The sequence below is a fragment of the Sapajus apella genome, unplaced genomic scaffold (genome assembly GCF_009761245.1).
Source record: "Sapajus apella isolate SASKATOON/1434 unplaced genomic scaffold, GSC_monkey_1.0 scaffold3, whole genome shotgun sequence".
Lineage (NCBI taxonomy): Eukaryota > Metazoa > Chordata > Mammalia > Primates > Cebidae > Sapajus > Sapajus apella.
The window spans coordinates 40,326,442-40,346,933 of NW_022436943.1; positions in this window are offsets into that span (position 1 = coordinate 40,326,442).

The window sequence follows — 20,492 nt, forward strand, 5'->3', positions numbered from 1 at the left end:
AGTCTAGTCTCTATTACTCTATCTTTTCTCAACTGTGGTGTTTTGGGACTTCAATCCTAAAATATTAGTGATATTTGGAAATGAATGGCTGTAGATAAGAGGTCAAACATGGGTCGATTTCCAAAGAAGAGAAAAAACTGTATGGATATGTACAAGGTTAGTTCAAATGGGAATATTTGAGTTATTTATTAGGGATGAGTCTTCTCTCTTCGGTGGTAGAAGTTCTATTGACCAAGGAGAGCGTATTTTTCCTTGTGGTCTCACTGTAGATGAGGGTATATGGAAGCAAAAATACCAGGGAAGATGTGTCTTTCAAATCTAGGGTAGTTAGGCATATGCAGCATTGGGCCTTACTCTTTCTGGAGACTCTTGTATAAGATAATTATTATCATTCATAATAGTAACATCTGTTACTTCTTCAGCACTTTCTATGTGCAGGAATCCTGCTATATTACACAAATTTATATTAAGTATACAACAATCTCAATAGGTAGCTACTTTATCCTCAGTTTTTAAATAAGAGAGCTGAAGTTCAGATAGATAAAATAACACACCCCATGCCTCATAACTGCCAAAAGTTACAGTTGGAGTTTAAGCCCAGATCAATATGATTTCAAAGCCAAAATGCTTATCTACTATGGCATGCCAAAGTAACTCTATACAGCCATTTTAGAAGCTTCTTGAGAAGATCCTAAGGAATCAAGAATTCAAGAGCATTTTTGCTTCTCCACACACATTTAGCAAAACATTCTAAAGAGGAAAGGTTAGAGCTGCCATTAACCAATATTGGCCTGGCTTGAATCAAGCCTAGGGAAGAGAAACCAGGGGACTTGAATGGGGCCCTCACTCATCATAAATGCTTTTGGAGTTCTAGGGCACTGTCTGGATTTTAACCTTTGAAATCTAAACTCAAGTCGACCAGAGATTGACAGGTTTTTGCCTAGAAGAAATCTCATGTTTGCCAAAAGCCTGGGGGGGAGAGCTGGGCAAGATGCCATGTCATTCTACTTTAGCAAAGTACTTTGAAGATAAAATCAAGAAAGTTAAATTTTTATTATGTTGGATAAGAGCTCTGTTGCTAAGGCCAGGGTTCAATTTGATTTAATTCAACAAATAAATGCCTTCTCTATGCCAGGTACTGTTTTAGGCTATAAAATCAAAGAAGAATAAGACACAGCCCCTATGCTAGAGGAAATCAAAGGTCTAGCTGGGGAAATGGATCCATAAACAAATGCTTATGATAGGATGGGACAAATATAACAGGACCAATGTACACAGAGGACTCTGAGGGCTCAGAGGTGGGGCCAGGGCACCCAGTCTGGGGTTGGGAATGTTACACCACGACTCTGTAGCCATGTGCATTTGCTTCATGAGCAGCATTCAGAGTTTTAAGATTTTTAATATTTCACTAGTTTTCCTAGGGCATATAGCAGTCATGTCACTTTCCTTTTGTTTTTGGTGATTCCAAATGTGATTCCAGAGTTGCTACGGATATATAGAGAGGAGAATGGAGAATTCCAAATAGAGTCAGGTGCTTGCTCTGCCTTCAGTGTGCTCTGTGATTTGAGTATGCCACTGGGAGTTCTAATTTTCAAAAGGTGTTGATTTCGTGAATACACATTGCTAAGTCACGTGTTGGATATTAATAGCAGAAGCCAAGAGTTTACCCAAGGGAGTGATGAGATCAGAATTCTATTAGTACAGGGTGACATTCTCTTGCTGTGTTGAAATTAGACTACACTGTGTCTCTATCCCGCAGTACTAGAAAGCAATAACAACCAAGCTACATTCAACTGTTAAAAGTATTATTCATGGGACTCCATGTTTGGATCCCCTTCCACGAACACTCTCGTGCTCGTAGAAGCTGTTTTTCTCTATCTTGGATTTTCCCTCTGGAGTCCCCTTCCATGAACACTCCCGTAGTGGAAGCCTGTCTTCCCCTCCTAAAACTCCATCTCTTTCTATTTCCTTCTGCTCAGTGTGGAAGCTGCTTTCCTCTCCTGGATTCCATCTTTCTGGATTCTCTCACTCAGTGTGTGAGTTAGCTGTTTATTTCTCTCTCCTTCTCCTGTTTCTCTCTCTCTAAATAAATCACTTTCTACAAAAATAAATAAATAAATAAAAAGTATTATTCATAATACCTCTTATAGCAAACTATACTTATTCCTTTAAGTTGTTGTTTTTTTCTTATAAAAATAGCTTATGTTGATAAAAGGGAAGTACAGAGCCAATTACTGTGTTAGTTTTCTATTGCTGCTATAACAAATTAACACAAATGTAGTGGCTTTAAACAACACAAGTTTATTCTTCTGGAGGTCAGAATTCTGAATCAACTTTCCCAGCCGGAAGTCAAGGTGTTGGCAGGGCTTGTTCCTTTTAGAGGCTCAAGGGAAATTCTGTTTCCTTGCCTTTTTGTTGCTGGGGCCTACCCACATTTCTTTGTAACCTCCTTCCCTCATCTTCAATTTTGCTTCTGTCATCATACCCCCTTTTCCTCTGACTCTGTCTTCTCCTGAGTTCTCCTTATAAAGACCAGTCTGATCATATCGGACCAACCCAGGTAATCCAGGATAATCTTTCCATCTCAACCTCTTTAATTTAATGACATCAGCAAAGTCTCTTTTGCCATATAAAATAACATTCATATGCTCAAGAAACTAGGATATGTAAATATTTGACTTTACTATCTATGTTTTGGGGCATTTACTTAATATTCTTCTAAAATTTATATAATTCAGATTGTTCTGTATCTACACATTGGTATTATGCCTTTGTCGCCCTAGAATTATTTGTCCATCCAAATATATTTTTTTGGAATAATACTTTTTGACAGCTGCATACTTCTCCTGTAGGGATATATCATAATTCATGAAGTCATTGCATCACAATTTAAAAGCAATGGTTGAAGGAATCTTGGTTCTGAGAGATAGAGTCCAATTCAAGCTGTTTATGCAAAGCCAGGAAGTTATTGGCTCTGGCAATCCGATGAAGTGTTAACAATCAGGCTCCATGAGATTCAGCAGGGCTTCAGAGGCAACTGAAACCATGGATTCTAATAGTGCCAGGACAAACTTCATCTTCATGTTCTTTTCATGCTCTGTCTCACGTTATGATTTCATCCACTGGAGAGGCATTAACTGACTACAAGCCCTTTGTTTAACTAGGTCAATCCAAGCTCCTTAAATAAAAAGAAAGAAAAACCCACAGTTTCTTTCATCATGGGCTGAATCTAATCTCAGGGAATTCAATTGCAGGTCTTGGTGATCTGGGTCCTCAACCTTATCAGCAATGCCTGGCAGCTTGTTAGAAATGCAGAACTCAGGCCTCACTTAGGACATAATGAATCACAGTTTGCATCGTAACAATATCCCAGGCAGCTTGCATGCCCATGGATGTTTGTGGAGCACAATTCTAGTAATTGCCTTAGTTCTTTCTTTAGATTTTTATGGGTGTGGACAAAGCCTATGTGGACTGACCAGCAATCAAGGTTTACAGTTATAGGAGAGGAACAGGTAAGGGCGGTTTAGCAAGATAGAGCAAAAACAAATAGTTTCACAGATTTTGAGAACCATACTCATACCAATGATCATCATTGCCTCTGCACAGCAGTTTCTTGCACCATGAGGTAGCTAAATCCAAATGGCTAAGACCTGCAGCTGTGTCATCTGTAAGTTGTCTGAAGCACCTCTGGAAAATGTGGTCTTGCCAAGTAAGGCTGGTGTCTCTCCAGTTTAGGCTCTGTCCCTGCCTGGTTCACCCCACAGAATCAGCTGATTTGTCTTTCCATGTGTTTGCAATTAAATGGGTAGACAAGGGTGAAGCCAGCACGATATGATATCCTTTTGTTGACTACCTATGAGGCTTCTTTTCCTTTCTACAAACATCACAGCAGGAACTTACATTTGGGACTGCTGTGATTCCTGTCCTTTTTTTTTTTTCCTTTTTTTTTTTTTTCTTTGAGACAGAGTCTTGCTCTGTCACCCAGGCTGGAGTGCAGTGGCACAATCTAGGCTCACTGAAACTTCTGCCACCTGGGTTCAAGCAATTCTTCTGCCTCAGCCTCTCAAGTATCTTGGATTACAGATGCCCGCCAGCATGCCCAGTTAATTTTTTTTTTTTTTTTTTTGTACTTTAAGTAGAGGCAGGGTTTCGCCATGTTGGCCAGATTGATCTCGAACTCCTGACCTCAGTTGTCCACCCGCCTCGGCCTCCCAAAGTTCTAGGATTACAGGCGTGAACCACCATATCCAGCCCTCCTGTCCTCTTAAGAAGCATGTGGTTTTCACACTGTTGCTAACCAGGGAACCTTGAGTGACATGAAGAGGAAACACTAAGCAAATTTGCAGAAGAATGATTTTAAAACGTTCTTCAGATAAAATAATTGGTAACACGTATATGATTAGGCAATACAGACCTTGTTACTAAATATGCCTTACTGTCACAGAGTAAAAAAGGGCGTAGATTCTTCTATGCCTGGGTTATGTGGTGCCAGAGAAGGATTTAAGGAGCAGAAACAGTCACTCTGACAACATTCTCCATGTTAACAAAAAGTTTTCCAGTGGATTTTCTTGTAAAACAAATATAAATCTTATTACCAGAAGTAGAAATAACATTAGAGGTACAACGAGATGTTTAAGAGAACAGATCTTATCACATCTTCCTTCTGATGTGGTTCAGCTCTGTGTCCCCACCCAAATCTCAGCTCGAAATATAATCCCCACGTGTTGAGAGAGGGACCTGGTAGGAGGTGATTAGATCATGGGGATGGTTTCCCTTATGCTGTTCTCATGACAGTGAGTTCTCACAAGATCTGATTGTTTAAAAGTGTTGGGCAGTTACCTCATTGTGCGCTCGTGCGCTCCCTCCCTCTGTCTGTCTGTCTGTCTGTCTCTCTCTCTCTCTCTCTCTCTCTGTCTCTGTCTTGCCGCCATGTGAAAGAGGTCCTTGCTTCCCCTTCATCTTCCACCATGATTGTAAGTTTACTGAGGCCTCTCCAGCCATGCTGGACTGTGCGTCAATTAAATATTTTTTTCTTCCTAAATTATCCAGTCTCCGATAGTTCTTTATAGCACTGTGAAAATGGACTACAACACCTTCTAATACTTCAGACAGAAGGTAGAGCTCTTGGACCATAGATCTTTTGAACCATAGGTGGAATGTAAATGGGCTATGGGGAGCAATGTTGGGAGTATTTATAAAACGGCAGCATGAGGGATCTTTGTGGGGATGGGATAGAAATGTTCTGTATCTCAACTGTATTAATACCAGTGACCTAGTTGTGATGTGGTACTATCTGATAGCATGTTGCTATCAGAAGAAACTGCATAAAGGGTGCCTGGAGAATTATTTCTCACAATTGCATGTGGATCTACAGTAATCTCAAAGAAAATTGTTTAGTTAAAACATTGCATTGAAGTAGTATCTATTTTGATCACTGAGAGTATTTTTGGTGCCTCCTTAAATTTTTCTCCCATGCGTAGTGCCTCTCCTGCCTCCTCTCAATTTCATCCCCACTCAGGCTGAGTGCCACAGTCTAGCAAATAAATCTCAGGCAAATAGGGTATCCTCCCTAAGCCTCAGATTCCCCATCTGCAAAATGGGAATGACAGGAGTTCTTACTTCCTAGGGTTTTTGTTAAGATTAAATGAGATAATGCATGTAAAATAATTCGTCCAGGTCCTGGTAAATAGTAAATTCTAGTTAAATGTTAGTTATATAACCATATCAGAACATGGTAATCAGAGTGTCCATGTAAAAATGTGCATGCATGGTTACAGGGGTTAGGATTAGAGGGAGTGTTTGCTTTGTTGAATGACTCTACTTCCAGGTGACAGGGCCAGTGCAGGTTCTAAAAATGCTACATCCTCTCAGGGCAGGTTTCGTGGGTGGCAGGCTTACAGGGTCTCATGCTTCATTTTGTGTTCTGCTATCCATTAGGGATCTCCACAGAGACAGAACTAATAGCATATATATATATATATGAAAGGGAGTTTGTTAAGGAGAATTGACTCACACAATCACAAGTCCCATGATAGGTTGTCTGCAAGCTGAGGAGAAAGGAAACCACTGTGGGCTGAGTCTGAGTCCAAAAGCCTCAAAAGTAGGGAAGCTGGCAGTGCAGCCTTCAGTCTGTGGCTGAAGGTTGGAGAACCCCTGGCAAATCACTGGTGTAGGTCCAAGACTCCTGCCCTGGTGTCTGATGTTCAAGGGCAGGAAGCATCCAGCATGGGAGAAAGATGAAGGCCAGAAGACTCACAATCCAGCTTATTCCACCTTCTTCCACCTGCTTTTTCTAGCAGCACTAGTAGCTGATTCAGTGGTGCCCACCCACATTGAGGGTGGGTCTTTCTCTCCCAGTCTACTGACTCAAATATTAATCTCCTCTGGCAACACTCTCACAGACACACCCCAAAACATTGCTTTGCATCCTCCAGTCTAAGCTGACAGGATTAACCATCACATGCTATCACCACTTTTCAACAAGAGGCCACACTTTTTTTTTGCACTGGCCCACAATTATGTAACTGGTCGTATCAAAGTATTTCCCCAGAGAGGGCAAGACTGATAGTCACTGCCTCCTCTCCAGAGCACAGGACAATGGGACTTCTCCCCAGTATCCCAGCAGCCAGGACTGTCAGTTCAACTCAATTAGAGGAAGTTCTGCTTGCAGTTATTCTACCATAGCCCCTGCTTTTTGTGCACCTCCTCATTCATTCAAAGAGGTTCCCAGGTCCCACCACAATAACATCTACTCTCACATGAAAACGTCGTTGGCCTGAGAATATATGGGTAGAGGGTTTTCCCTCCAACTTTGTGGGTTTGGGTGCTTTGGCTTTATCGTTTCTCATTAGACAGAAAAGATTTTGTGGAAAAGATCGGAGCTCTGGTCAGCCACGGTGAAAAAAAAAAAAAAAAAAGAAAAAAAAATCTGTGAGTCTTGAAGAAACAGGAGGCTCAAGAAGAAAAACACATAAAATCACTAACCTTTCATTTTAATGGTCTTTCCAAATTGTCAAAACCACTGTGGTCTGTCTTGCTCACAAGAGGCATTCTTGGGGTTTACAGACACTGAGTTGGGAAGGAGTTTCTCTGTTGGATGGCTGAGGATGCAGGCAGTAAAATTATCTCGTGGAGCAATATTGCCCTTGGAGCAGACAAGTTTGAGTTCTGTTTGTCCAGGTGCAGTGCTTGTGTGCAGATCTGTTCACTCAGCTACTCTGCTGTAAGGGTCTGTCAAGACAGTCAGGTGAGCCCTAGGCTGGCCAATTTAGCCTTGGGGAGGCGGCACCTTGCACGGAGCTGGCAGGAGCCAAGAAGCAAGCCTGGCCCCTCTTTGTGAAATGATGTGTCTGGAATAACAAAGGGAAGAAATCACAACAAAAGGAACCCACAGCGTATGAGTTCCTACCAAGCTGAGAAGTGATGAAAGTGAAAAGAAAACTTAGCTGGAGTACAAACTGTGGCCATGGTTATGACAGTTAATAAATCAGTGAGTCTGGAAAATGTTAAGTCTCAATAATAAAATTAGGAAGCTGCAATAGTGTCATTGAACTAGTGTTATTGGCCGGACGCGGTGGCTCACACCTGCATCCCAGCACTTTGGGAGGTCAAGGCAGGTGAATCACTTGAGCTCAGGAGTTCAAGACCAGCCTGAGCAACATAGTGAAACCCCATTTCTACAAAAATACAAAAACCTAGCTGGGCATGGCAGCACATGCCTGTGGTCCTAGCTACTGGGGAGGCTGAGGCAGGAAATCATTTGAACCCGGGAGGCGGAGGTTGCAGTGAGGTGAGAATGTGCCACTGCACCTCCAGCCTGGACAACAGAGTGAGACCCTGTCTCAAAAAGAAAAATGAAAAACAAGGAGACTAGCATTATTAAAAAATAGTAATAATTAACTTGTGTGTGTCTCCTCCCTGCAGATACTTTTAATTTATTCTTGCCTTCTCCAGGAGAGAATGTGGTGTATTAAAATGGTAAATAAAATGGGTTCTGCCATTTTCTCATTGAGTAGATTATTTAAGATCTCTGAGCCTCAGTTTATCCATTTGAAAATTGGATTTAATAATAACTGTATCTGCAGGTGGTAGTTTTCAAGTATTTTAGCAGCAAGGTGGATTAAGAAATAGCGAATATTACAGTGTAATATGCTAGATAACATACAACCACACTTATATAACTGAAACAAAGCTTTCGTAAAATAGTATGTCCCATAACTGAATTTGATGCACTCTTATATATTTTAATGCTGCTTTTTTCATCACATTTTATTTAAGAAATACTGGTTGTGATCCACTAAAGTGGTTTCATAATTTAATCTTTCAAAAATGCTATGGTAGGTTAATCTGCCCATTAAAAAGATATTACACATAAAATGCTTAGCTCACAAAAAAAAGGCCAATAAATATGAACTTCCCTCCTTCTTCCTTCTTGGGCAGCCAAACTTACAGCTACAATTTGTACTTTGGGTTTCTGTGACACTTACATATATGATGCTTATAAATTTTCATAATATAGGAAACTAAAGACATTACTTTGGGCTTCTCAATAGCAGTGCTAAATTGATCAGAGCTGATGACAAGAAGTTAGACTCTTGATAATTCACCAAGAAATTTACATGATCCTGGGTCATATTTAATATACAACATATCAACAATCCAAGAAGTAAACATTTGAAAAGGATTCTACCTGGAAACCATCATTCTCAGCAAACTGACAGAAGAGCAGAAGATCAAACACCGCATGTTCTCACTCATAGGCGGGTGTTAAACAATGAGAACACATGGACACAGGGAGGGGAGCACTACACACTGGGGTCAGTTGGGGGGAAATAGGGGAGGGACGGTGGGGGGTGGGAAGCTGGGGAGAGATAGCAAGGGGAGAAATGCCAGATGTAGGTGATGGGGAGGAAGGCAGCAAATCACACTGCCACGTGTGTTCCTATGCAACAATTTTGCATGTTCTTCACATGTACCCCAAAACCTAAAATGCAATAAAATAAATAAATGGGAAAAAAAAAGCCAGATTCCATCACAAAAAAAAAAAAAAAAAAAGAAAAGAAATTCCTAATACAAATGAACATATTGAAGGCCAGGAGAAATCTTACAAGGAAGAAATGGAGGAAGAAACATGTTTAGTTTTATTTAATTCACTGTTTCCTGAATGTATCTGGCCTCAAAGTTTCATTAAATAGTATCTTTTGAGAGTCCATAAAAAAAAAAAAAAAAAAAAGGATTCTACATAATAATTGTTAAAAACTGCAGTAGGTGCAGTGGCTAACACCTAGAAGGTTGAGGTGGAAGGCTTGTTTGAGGCCAGAAGTTTGAGACCAGCCTAGGCAACATAGGAAGTCCCCATCTCTACAAAAATGTTTTTAAAAATTAGCCAGGCATGGTGGCACCTGTCTGGAGTCCCAGCTACTTCGGAGACTGAGGCAAAAGGATCACTGATCCTAGGAGATTGAGGCTGCAATGAGCTATGATTGTGCCACTGCACTCCAGCCTGGGCAATAGCAAGACTCCATCTCAAAAATAAATACATTAACAAATGAAAATTGCATTTGTGTTCTCAACCCTGGCTACAGATTAGAATTAACTTGGGGGAACTTTTAAAATATGATCAATGCCTATTCTTCAGAGATTCTGATCCAAATGGTCTGGATATAGCTTGAATATCAATAAGAATTATATTATCCAAAAGAGACTCAGGTTAACCCAGCCTATAGTCAGGATTGAGAAACATTGGGTTACTCAGTGCTGAGATTAAGAAGCTGATATGATAACTAAGACTAGCTATCATAGTATAGTGAGAACTTTTCACCATTCCCACAATCTCCTGTACCTATCAAATGTTGTACTAATTTCTGCTGAAAAATAGTTCTGGCAATTTGTTTGAATCATTGTGCATATTCACCAGTTATAAAAAGGAATTTCCTAGGAAATATTCTCAATGCAAACTTCTTGCTAATTCTGACTGGCTTGTTTTCGGAGTTAGTGTGAACCGTGAAGTCTAACCGTGCATTTCTTTACGGGTAGCCTCGGGAGGGTGGGGCAGTCCTGCTATCTCAAGCCTGGTAACAATGGCAGCTAATAAGAAGTCATTCCCTCCTCTTTGTCCCCATCACTTTGGTTCAATCCTCTGCTCTCACACCCTGCAGATTATATTGTGCTCCATCTCTTTCCAATCTTTCTTCACTCACAGGCTGTGAATCGTCAGGGCACTCACCTTGTTTTAGACACCTTTGTGTTTCCCAAACTTAGTACAGGGCCCAAGTTGCTGCAGAGGGTCAACCATTTATTATTATTATTATTATTATTAGAGATGGAGTTTTGCTCTTGCTGCCCAGGCTGGAGTGCAATGGTGCAATCTCGGCTCACTGCAACCTCAGCCTCCTGGGTTCAAGCAATTCTTCTGCCTCAGCTTCCCGAGTAGCTGGGATTACAGGCATGTGCCACCATGCCTGGCTAATTTTGTATTTTTAGTAGAGATGGTGTTTCTCCATGTTGGTTAGGCTGATCTTGAACTCCCGACCTCAGGTGACCTGCCCGCCTCGGCCTCCCAAAGTGCTGGGATTACAGGCAGGAGCCACTGCACCTGGCCTATTTTCAATTTTTTTTTTTTTTTTGGTAAAGAGATGAGGTCTCGCTATGTTGCCCCAGCTGAACTCAAACTCCTGAGCTCAAACCATCCTCTCACCTTAGCATACCAAATAACTGGGACTACAGGTGCATGCCATTGCACCCAGCTTGCTCAGCACATTTTGTTGAATGAATAAATGAATGAATAAATAATGAAATGAAGGATTTTGGTGCTTGGAGCAGGTCCGTGGCTCTCTGGGAGGATAGAGCTGAGGTTGCCTTTATCGGGTCTTCTGATCTGTTTCTTCTGTCACTCAGGCCTTTTGCTGGAAGGATGGATTTATTTTATCATGATGTCAAAGGGAAGTGGGTTGAGACCTGGTGTTTTTTGTTCAGTATTAAGCCATCGTAAAGAATAAGACCCTCTGCTGCAGAGTCCCTCAGACTTGATGTTGGATTTCTGGTTCCTGCACAGCAGTGGCACTGCCAGCTGCCTCTTGGTTTGGAAGCTAACACCACACTGCAGGGAAACCAAATCTTCTGAGAACCTAAAATCCTTCAAAGGCATACAGTGCTCCAATACAGACTGGATTTGGCATTGCTGTTCCAGGATTGGGGTTCTGGCCATTGACAGTGATTATGATTTAATACACCACACTGGTCAAGCAGCAATTCCGGAAATGTTTTCCAAAGCAACCATGAAACTTGGCTGATTTGTCTTGGAAGCTGAAATCCCACATCTTGGGGATGGATGAGTCTGGGTGATCCTGGGTCCTAGCAGGAAAGCAAAGGAATGCAAAACATTACAAACATGAAATGTGTGTGTTTGATTTCTCTCCTTTCCACTTCCAGGAACATTTTAACCTTTAGTAGCTTTTTACTTCTAATGCAAAGCTTTAATTTTTTTCATTTTATTTTGATTTTTTTTGTTTGTTTAAGAGCCTTGCTGCGAAGCATAGGCTAGAGTGCAGTGGTGCGATTATGGCTGAGTGCAGCCTTGACCTTCTAGGTTCAAGCAATCCTCACACCTCAGCCTCCCAAGTAGCTGGGACCACAGGTGCATGCCACCACACCCAGCTAATTTTTGTATTGTTTATAGGGATGGGATTTTGCCATGTTGCCCATGCTGGTCTTGAATGCCTGAGTTCCAGTAATCTGCCTGCCTTGGCCTCCCAGAGTGTTGAGATTACAGGCATGACCCATTGTACCTGGCCAAAACATTTTTATTTTAAAAACCTTTTTTACTTGTAATATGGTCATCAAAGCACTATAAACATCCTGATTTTTTAATTTTTAAAATTTCCCTTATGCTTAAATATCTCCTCAAGAGCACCATCTTTACCGAGTCTAGCAATGTTACCAGGAGTTTTTCACGGTCTTTGGTGCATTATCTATGTCTTTCAGCGTCCGCCACACTCTTCTCTGTTTACAGAAATCACATCATGCCCTGGGTGCAGTAGACTCTCGGGGAACACAGTAGGTGTCCAATGAGGTGAATGGGATGGAAGAACTCAGCCGTCTCCAAGCCTGCTAAGGTGTTAAGATGAGCAGGCGGGTGTTTGTCAGAGGTACTGAGGACTCTTTCAGGAAATGAGGTCCCATCTCAGAGTATCTTTTGCATAAGATGGCCTGTCATTCTGGAGCTTTAGTGACATAACTGCACATGTTTGGCCCACTAACATCCTGATCTAATAATCTAAGACCATAGGGTCTGCTCCATCATGGGTTTGTTGAAGCCTCCATGCCTTTCTTTCCTTATCTACAGTAGCGATGATCCTAATACCCACCCCACAGGGGGATGATGTAGTGAACGTGAAAGTCCTGGGAGTGGCTGTGAAAACAAATTCTCTGTAAACCCTCCACTGAGTGGAATTTCTGCTTTTTTTAGGCCACACATAAATCACAGCTTTTCCAAGTTCCCACTAATGAAGAAATAGGACTAAATAGGCATCCTGCAAGAGAAAAGGTCTTTTTTTCCCCCAATTAAAATTGAGAGTTCACATATTAATATTTTTATTTATGTTCATGACACACAAGCAATGCACCTCTTGGTCTCTTAGGATCTGGTTTGTTTATATTGGCATCTTCTAGTTGGACTTGATTTGCATCTGGTGAGAGCTCCCTCTAACCGCTACTGAAACAACAGGTTTAGGTTATGCTGATTGGAAAGGAAACTCTGGAGACCTGTGTGGTTTATTCATTTATTTGCCTGTGCATTAATTCATTTAACGAACATTGCACTCTCACGTTTTGCCAGGCTCTGTGGTGGGTGTTGGGATACAGAGGCAAAAGAGACCGTCTTTGACTCATAGGAGCTCACATTTCTGTGGAGGAGACAGACTAACAAATAACTACTGTGTATTTCAATATGATAGACAAGTAATAACACAATCAATATTTGTTGAGCTCCCACTATGTGCCAAGACTATTCTAAGGCTGAGGATATAGTTGTGTATGCACAGTACTTACCATCAAGAGACTATACACTAGTGTAAGGGGGAAAATTATGATTTGGCTGTTATAGGCATAGAGGTGAGGGCATCTAACTTCATCTGGGGAATCACGGGAGACTTCCTGGAGGAGAGGATGTTTGAGCTGAGCCTTTAACAATTGAGTAGGGGCTTTCTGAATGAAGGCTGCAGGAGTTGGAAGCTACAGGGAGGATATGGAGCAGAAAAAGGGATTTCCAGCTGTTTTCAAGAGAAAACAGCATCTGTCAGTGCAGGTGTGGTTACATCCTGGGAGTGGACAGAGATTGAAAAGTCAGATTACAAAGGCACATATGTACTTGAAAAAAGTAATTTGAACTTCAAAGATGTTGGACTTTATGCAAAGGCTCAGCATTGTGAGGTGTGTGTTTTAGAATGGGTTTTCAATGGCAATATGGCAAATTAATTCTTTTGGGATGAGATGGGCAGGAGTACTGTCATGGAGCAAGGTGGGAGTCTCATCCAGTTGTCTAAAAGGAAGAAAAGTGCTTGAACTAAAAACAGTGGTGTTGAGACTGGAGAAGGGATAGATTCAAGAGAAACCTAGGGGATAGAGTCTGTAGATCTATAGAATGTGAACTGCAGCATTAGATGAGGAGCATTAGTAGATGTGGAGTCCTGACTTGTGGCTCAAGCCTATAATCCTAGCACTTGGGAGGCTGAGACACGAGGGTCTTTTGAGGCCAGGAGTTGGAGACCAGCCTGCACAACATAGCAAGACCCAGCCTCTACCAAAACTAAAAAAAAGAAAAAAAAATTAGACTGGCATGGTGGCTCACTCCTGTGGTTCCAGCTACTCAGAAGGCGGTTCTGACCAATGAGTTGCCATTTTTCACGAAGCTTTCTCTGATGCACAAAGATCACAGGTCCTTGAATACAAATGTCAAATATTACTAGCAACATTGACATTTCCAAATGCAAGCTGGAACACCAAGGGGGAATTTAGGACTAAGTTATTGATGTAGATTATTGCCAGGGTGCTGAAGTCTGAGAACTTTGTGTTATCCCAGGTCATTGTTTATTATCTCAGTGCAGACTCATATTTCTTAGGACCTATTTCAGTCAAAAAAATCTTCCACAAACAGCTTTCATGAGGTTGTGGAAATTGAATTTCCTAAGCTTTGCATCTGCTGCTAAAAACAAACATACTTTCCCACTCTCTGAGAAACACTACCCTCACCAGTCTCTCATGTTATACTCTCCTGGAGTAAAAAATCTGGCTTTCATCCAAGAGAGATAATCACTTTAGCTCAGCTGGATATTTGAACATCTACACATTGAAAGCAGCTAACGTAGATAAACTGGGTCAAACTAGCAGCAATCTATAGAGCATCCACTCTCAATATTCTTAGTATTGAAACTTCCTTTGTACTTTTAAGGTGATGTACAAAACCTAATTTACAGAAAAGCTTTTCAAGAGCTTATATTTTGAGTAAAGCACTATTGTATTAGTCTGTTTTAACACTGCTATAAAGAAATGCCCAAGACTGGGTAATTTATAAAAGAAAGAGGTTTAATTGACTCACAGTTCCACATGCCTGAGGAGGCCTCAGGAAACTTACAATCATGGCAAAAGGCAAATGGAAAGCAAGAATCTTTTCACATGGCAGCAGGAGAGAGAAGAATGAGGAGCAAAGGGGGAAGACCCTCTTCTAAAACTATCAGATCTCCTGAGAACTCACCATCATGAGTACAGCATGGGGGAAACCACCCCCATGATTCAATCACCTTGAATTAGATCTCTTCCTAACACATGGGGATTATGGGGATAGCAGTTCAAGATGAGATTTGGGTAGGGATACCAAACCGTATCAACTATTGTCAGTGTTGTTTTGAAATCCTTGATTATGCTGAGTACAGATCTCAAAAAAAAGGAAAAAGAAAACCCCATATCTATAGTTTTAAACTATGGTCTTTTGGCACTGTAGGCATTACAGGCAAATGAGAAATTTACTAAATTATTGGTTTGGGAGGAATGCATTCTTATGGAATCAGGTGTTCTTCCCATTATTTCATTTCTGTACACATTGCTATATGGATGGCGCTGTCTCCTGAGTCTGAAGGTGACTTGGGGGCTTCATACAAATATTCACCAAGTTGCAGACAAATGGAAAGAACAGAAGGAGGTGTGTCTCTTTGTCTTGTTTTCTTTTAAAGCTATCATTTTCTTGGGTGCTTATTATGGGGTGAATGATTTGCAAAGTGCTTTATAGATATTATCTCATTTCACCTTTGCATGAAACTTACGAACTAAAACTAATTGTGTTCCTCTTGCCCCTGAGAAAACTGAGGCTCTGAGAGGTGAAATCATTTGGCCAGGGTTACACAGTTAATCAGCAGTTTTTAATTCAAAACAGGCTTTTGCAGAGTCATAGCTAACATTTATTGGGCTCTTGCTGTGAACTGAGGCGTGGTTCTAAATACTTGTATTAAACTCATTTAATCCTTACAACACCTCTATGTGGTAGGCTCTAACCTCCTTCTCATTCCACAGATGAGGAAATGAGGGCGTCAGAAGGTTAAATGACTTGGCTAAGGGCACACAGTTAAAAAATGAGAGACATGGGAGAAAAAACCTTGGTCCTCTGGCTCCAGAATGTTCTCTCCTAACCATTGTGCCCTAGAGGCTCTCTCTCAAATTCTGCCTCACCATTTTTCCACCTCCGCTGCATTGCCTATTTCTCTTTCCTACTTCATTTTTACTGTGACACTTCTCATAGCTGACATACTTTACACTTCCCTCATTATGTTTGTTTCTCCTTTTTTGCTTGTCTGCTCACACTAGATTGTAAGCTCCAAGAAGCCAGAGATCTCTGTCTTCCTTGTTACTGATGTTTTCTTGGAATAGTTATACTTCCTGGCACATTTGTGAACTACTGATAAATATAGAATAGTGCCTGGAGCATAGCAGGCAGTGAAAAGATCAATGGGAGAATCATGGAATCATGGGCATATCTGTAAGCTTATTAGAACTGACAGCTACTCAGGGTCCATCCTACTTGCAGTGGTGATTCTGAATCCAATTTAGTAGAATGGTAAGTATATAAAACAAGTTACTGTGGGTCAAAGAGCAGATGAGAAGTCAAGAAGTAATTTAGATGAGGGGAGGAAAGATATAGGATGTAGCTGGAAGAGGCATCAGTGGTGGGGGAATATATCTATGGGTGAAAATGTTTACAGCCTAAGAGGAAGGAGCAAATGGAGAGGAAGATCTGAGTGGAGGTGATTGATAGCTTAGCAAAGAGAGAGAGGAATTGGGTTAAGAGCTGTAGTGGAAGGGCTAACCTTGCAAAAAACGAGAGCTGCTGTTGTTTCTGAAATAGCAGTGATTGACAATTATGAAGAGATCTGAAGGAAAGAGAAATTGAGAGAGCTCCTATTGCATGACCCTGCTCATCCTAGGATAATAGCAAGGTGAAGCTCTCTACAGATGATGTTGAAGAAAATTCCACTTTAAAAAAAATGATGTCAGATAAAATGATGGTTTGCTACGACTGAAACAGGGGCAGGGGACTGAACTTCACCTAATTTAAGACATAAATTTCTTATGGGCAATCAGTAACAATGACAGGAAATCAAGACCAGACTGCAATTAGTGTGAAATTGCTCTCTGCGAAACTGTTAGTAAAAGGAGATTGTGGATGATGAAGGGGCACTGGCTTAAGCTGTTTTCATGGACTCCATTTTTACAGAAACAAAGCAGTTGTTTCATGTCTTAGTGTTCCCACAGGATCAACCAAAGATTCATGCCAGTGGACAAAAGAGATAGCTTTCCTCCCAAAGTGATGTGGTCGCTGGATTTCTCAGTCTGAGGGGACACCTGTGATTCCTGGTTCCTGGTGGTAGTGATTTGCTTCAGTTAGATCTCTGGCTACCTTGGCCTAGTCAATGTGAGACCTGCTTCCAGCTTATTCCTTGAAACTTACTATGCCCCTTTCTTTATCTTCCCAATATCCTCCAAGGCACTAATCTTTCTTTTTCCTCTTGATGATAATTACATTCATTCTCCAGAAATCCTCCTACTCAGGAACTCACTATTTGTATTGGTTATCTATTGCTGCATAACAAAATTATCCCCAGACTCAGTGGCTTAAAACAACAAACATTTATTATCTGTGCTGTGTCAGGAGTTTGAGAGCAGATTCATTGGTGGCTCTGGCTCATGGGTACCCATAAAACTGCAATCAGGGTTTTGGCTTGGGCTACCATCTCTTCTGAAGACTCTACTGGGGGAAGATCAAGTTCCAAGTTAGGCCTCACCCATATGGAAGTTCATATGGGTGAGGCCCAACTTGGTAGCTGGCTTCTCTTAGAGTGAGCAAGTAAAGGCGAGCAAAATGGAAGTCAGAGTGTTTTTGTGACCGAATCTCAGAAGTGACATCTCATCACTTTTGCCGTGTTCTACTTATTCAAAGCAAGTCCCAAGTCCAGCCCATACTCAACTGAAGAGAAAGGTATGAATGTCAAAAGGGGAAAATCTGGGGTACCACTTTGGAAACTGCCTACCCTATTCACATTGGTTGTTTCCCCCATCCTATGCTAGCAATTTATTTTCCTGCAAGTAGTGAGTAAGGGAAACCATGCCCTGATACCTTCTTGAACCCAATTGCTGTAGTCATTCTGTATAGATGGGATGGGATCTCCCACCCTTGCCCCCAAATTTGATTTGCACGCTGAAACTGATGCCACTACACCTGCACCAAGAGGATAATGAGCTGGCTCCCAAATTGGTCCAAAACAGCTTGAGAGAGCAAGGAAAGAAGACTGGCATGGGGTTTTATGGTGGTTAGAATCTGGGGCCAAGAGGAGGGTTTCCATGTGGGGCCTGGGACTCATGCTCTTGCCTACTAGAGCCGATGAAGAGCATGTGTAGGCTTTCTCATCAAATTTTCCAGATGTGGAGCTAACGGGAAAAGGGAAGTGGTGGGGTCTGAAAACTATTAACAGTCACACATCAAATATGGAGTCAGACTCCACATTGTTGAACTGGAAATTTGATGGATAAAATTGGGTGTTGAGATTCTGAAGTCTGACTCTGCAGTGGATCTGATGCCTGCTTATTTTGTGTGTGTACTCACCCATACATGGAAGCAATGGCTGAAAAGAGTTCCATGCCCTCAGTGAGGAGTGACTTTAAAGAAATGTGGCTGATCTCACTTACATGTGATATCTAAACAAACCTCACCTAGAGAAGCAGAGAGTAGAATGTTGGTTACCAGGGGCTAGAGAGAGAGGGGGATTGGGGAGATATTAATTAAAGAATATGAAATTTCAGTTAGGAGGAATAATTTTACCTCTTGGTGAACTTATGGGATTTGTTCTAATTTGGGGCTGTTGTTAATTTATCTTGTATGTTTAAGTCTACATAGGACATATAATTTATTTTTCCCTTGGATAAGTGCTTCAGAGTGGACTTAGACATATGTTAAGTATCTACCTAACTTTTTAAGAAATTGTTAAACTGTTTCCCAAAATGGTTTTACCATTTTGCATTCCCATTAATGGTGAAGAGAATTTCTACTTGCTCCATATCTTTACCAACTATTAAATATGAATTTTAGCCATTTTGAAGTTACATGTTGTGGCATTTAATTGTGGTTTTAATTTGCCCTTCCCTAATGACTAATCATGTGGAGCAATTTTTTTATGGGCATAATTGGTTTTCCATATCTTTTGTCTGGTAGATTTGAATTTGATGTCTATTTGAATCTTTTGTCCATTTTTATTGGGTTATTTGTCTTATTATTGAGTTGTAAGTGTTCTTTATATATTCTAGATACAAGTCCATAGCTATGTGTGTGTGTATATATTTTCTCCTAGTCTATGGTTTGCCTTTTCCTTTTAATGGTGACTTTTTTTTTTTTTTTTCAGTAGTTTCAGCTTTTTAGATTCAGAAAGTGCACATTCAGGTTTGTTACATGGGTATAGTATGATGTTGAGGTGTGGGGTGTGAATGATGCCCTCACCCAGGCAGTGAGCACAGTGCCCAACAGGTAGCTTTTCAGCACTTTTCCCCTTCCTTTTCTCCCCTCCCTGGTAGTCCCCAGTGTCTATTGTTCTCATCTTCTTGTCCATGCTTGCCCAATGCTTAACTCCCACTTAGAAGTAAGAACATGTAGTATTTGGCTTTAACAGTGACTCTTGAAGAGCAAAAGTTTATGATATTGATGAAGTCCAATTGTTGATGTTTTTTTCTTTTATAGCTCATGCTTTTTGTATTCAAGAAATATAAAAATTTCTTGCCAAACCCAAGGGCATTAAAACTTTCTCCTTTGTTTTCTTTTTGAGTTGTATAGTTTTAGCTTGCACACTTGGATCTGTGATCCATTTTAAGTTAGTTTTTGTGTATGGTGTGAGGTAATGGTTAAGGTTCATTTTTTCTATATATCTAGTAATTACTTCAGCACCATTTATTAAAAAGAGTATTTATTCCTCCACCGAACTGCTCTGGCACCTTTGTCAAAAATCAATTGGCCATTTATGTGTTGGTCTGTTTCTGGACTCACTATTCTATCGTCCTGATTTATTTATCTATCCTGATGCCAAAAATGACATTGTAATGACTATTTATGACCTTATAATCAACCTCAAAACCAAATAGTATAATTCCTGTAGCTTTGATTTTCAAGTTGTTTTAGTTTACAGGTTGAACATTTCTAAAATGAAGATTGAGTATTCAAAATGCTCCAAAAATCTGAAACTTGTTGAGCATCATGCCACATAGGTGGCTGAGATAGTGACATCTTTGCTTTCTGACGGTTCAGTGCACACAAACTTTGTTTTATGCACACTGTTACTTTGACTAGCGGTTAACAAATTTGTTGCTCTCCAAAGTAAGCAATGTGAAGAGTTACATCATTTGCCTCTCTTTTGGGGAGGCAATCAACTGAATTAGTTTCTGTCATCTTATAACAGGGCTTTCAATGTAAAGCCCACGGACTTCAGCCAGGTAAGGTGGTTCATGACTAATTTCAACATTTTGGGAGGCTGAGAGAGGAGGATTGCTTGAGGCCAGGAGTTTGGGACCAGTGTGGGCAACATAGTGAAACCCTGTCTCTAAAAGAAAATTTGTTTTAAATTAGCTGAGTATGGTTATGTGTGCCTGTAGTCCCAGCTACGAAGGAGATTAAGGCAGGATCTGAGCCCAGTAGCTTGAAGTTACAGTGAGCTATGATGGCTCCAATGCACTCCAGCCTGGGCATCAGAGTGAGACCCTGTCTCTAAGAAAAAACAAACAAACAAAACTTAAGTCCACAGACTCCTAAGGGATCATTGAACTTGAAAGCAAAAAGATTGCATCTTTATTAACTTCAATCTGAAATGTAGCATTTTCTTCAATTATAAACATAGACAACAAACCACAAGAGTATTAGTAATACGTGTGACTTTGTCAACAATAAGAAAGCACACATATTTTTATATCAC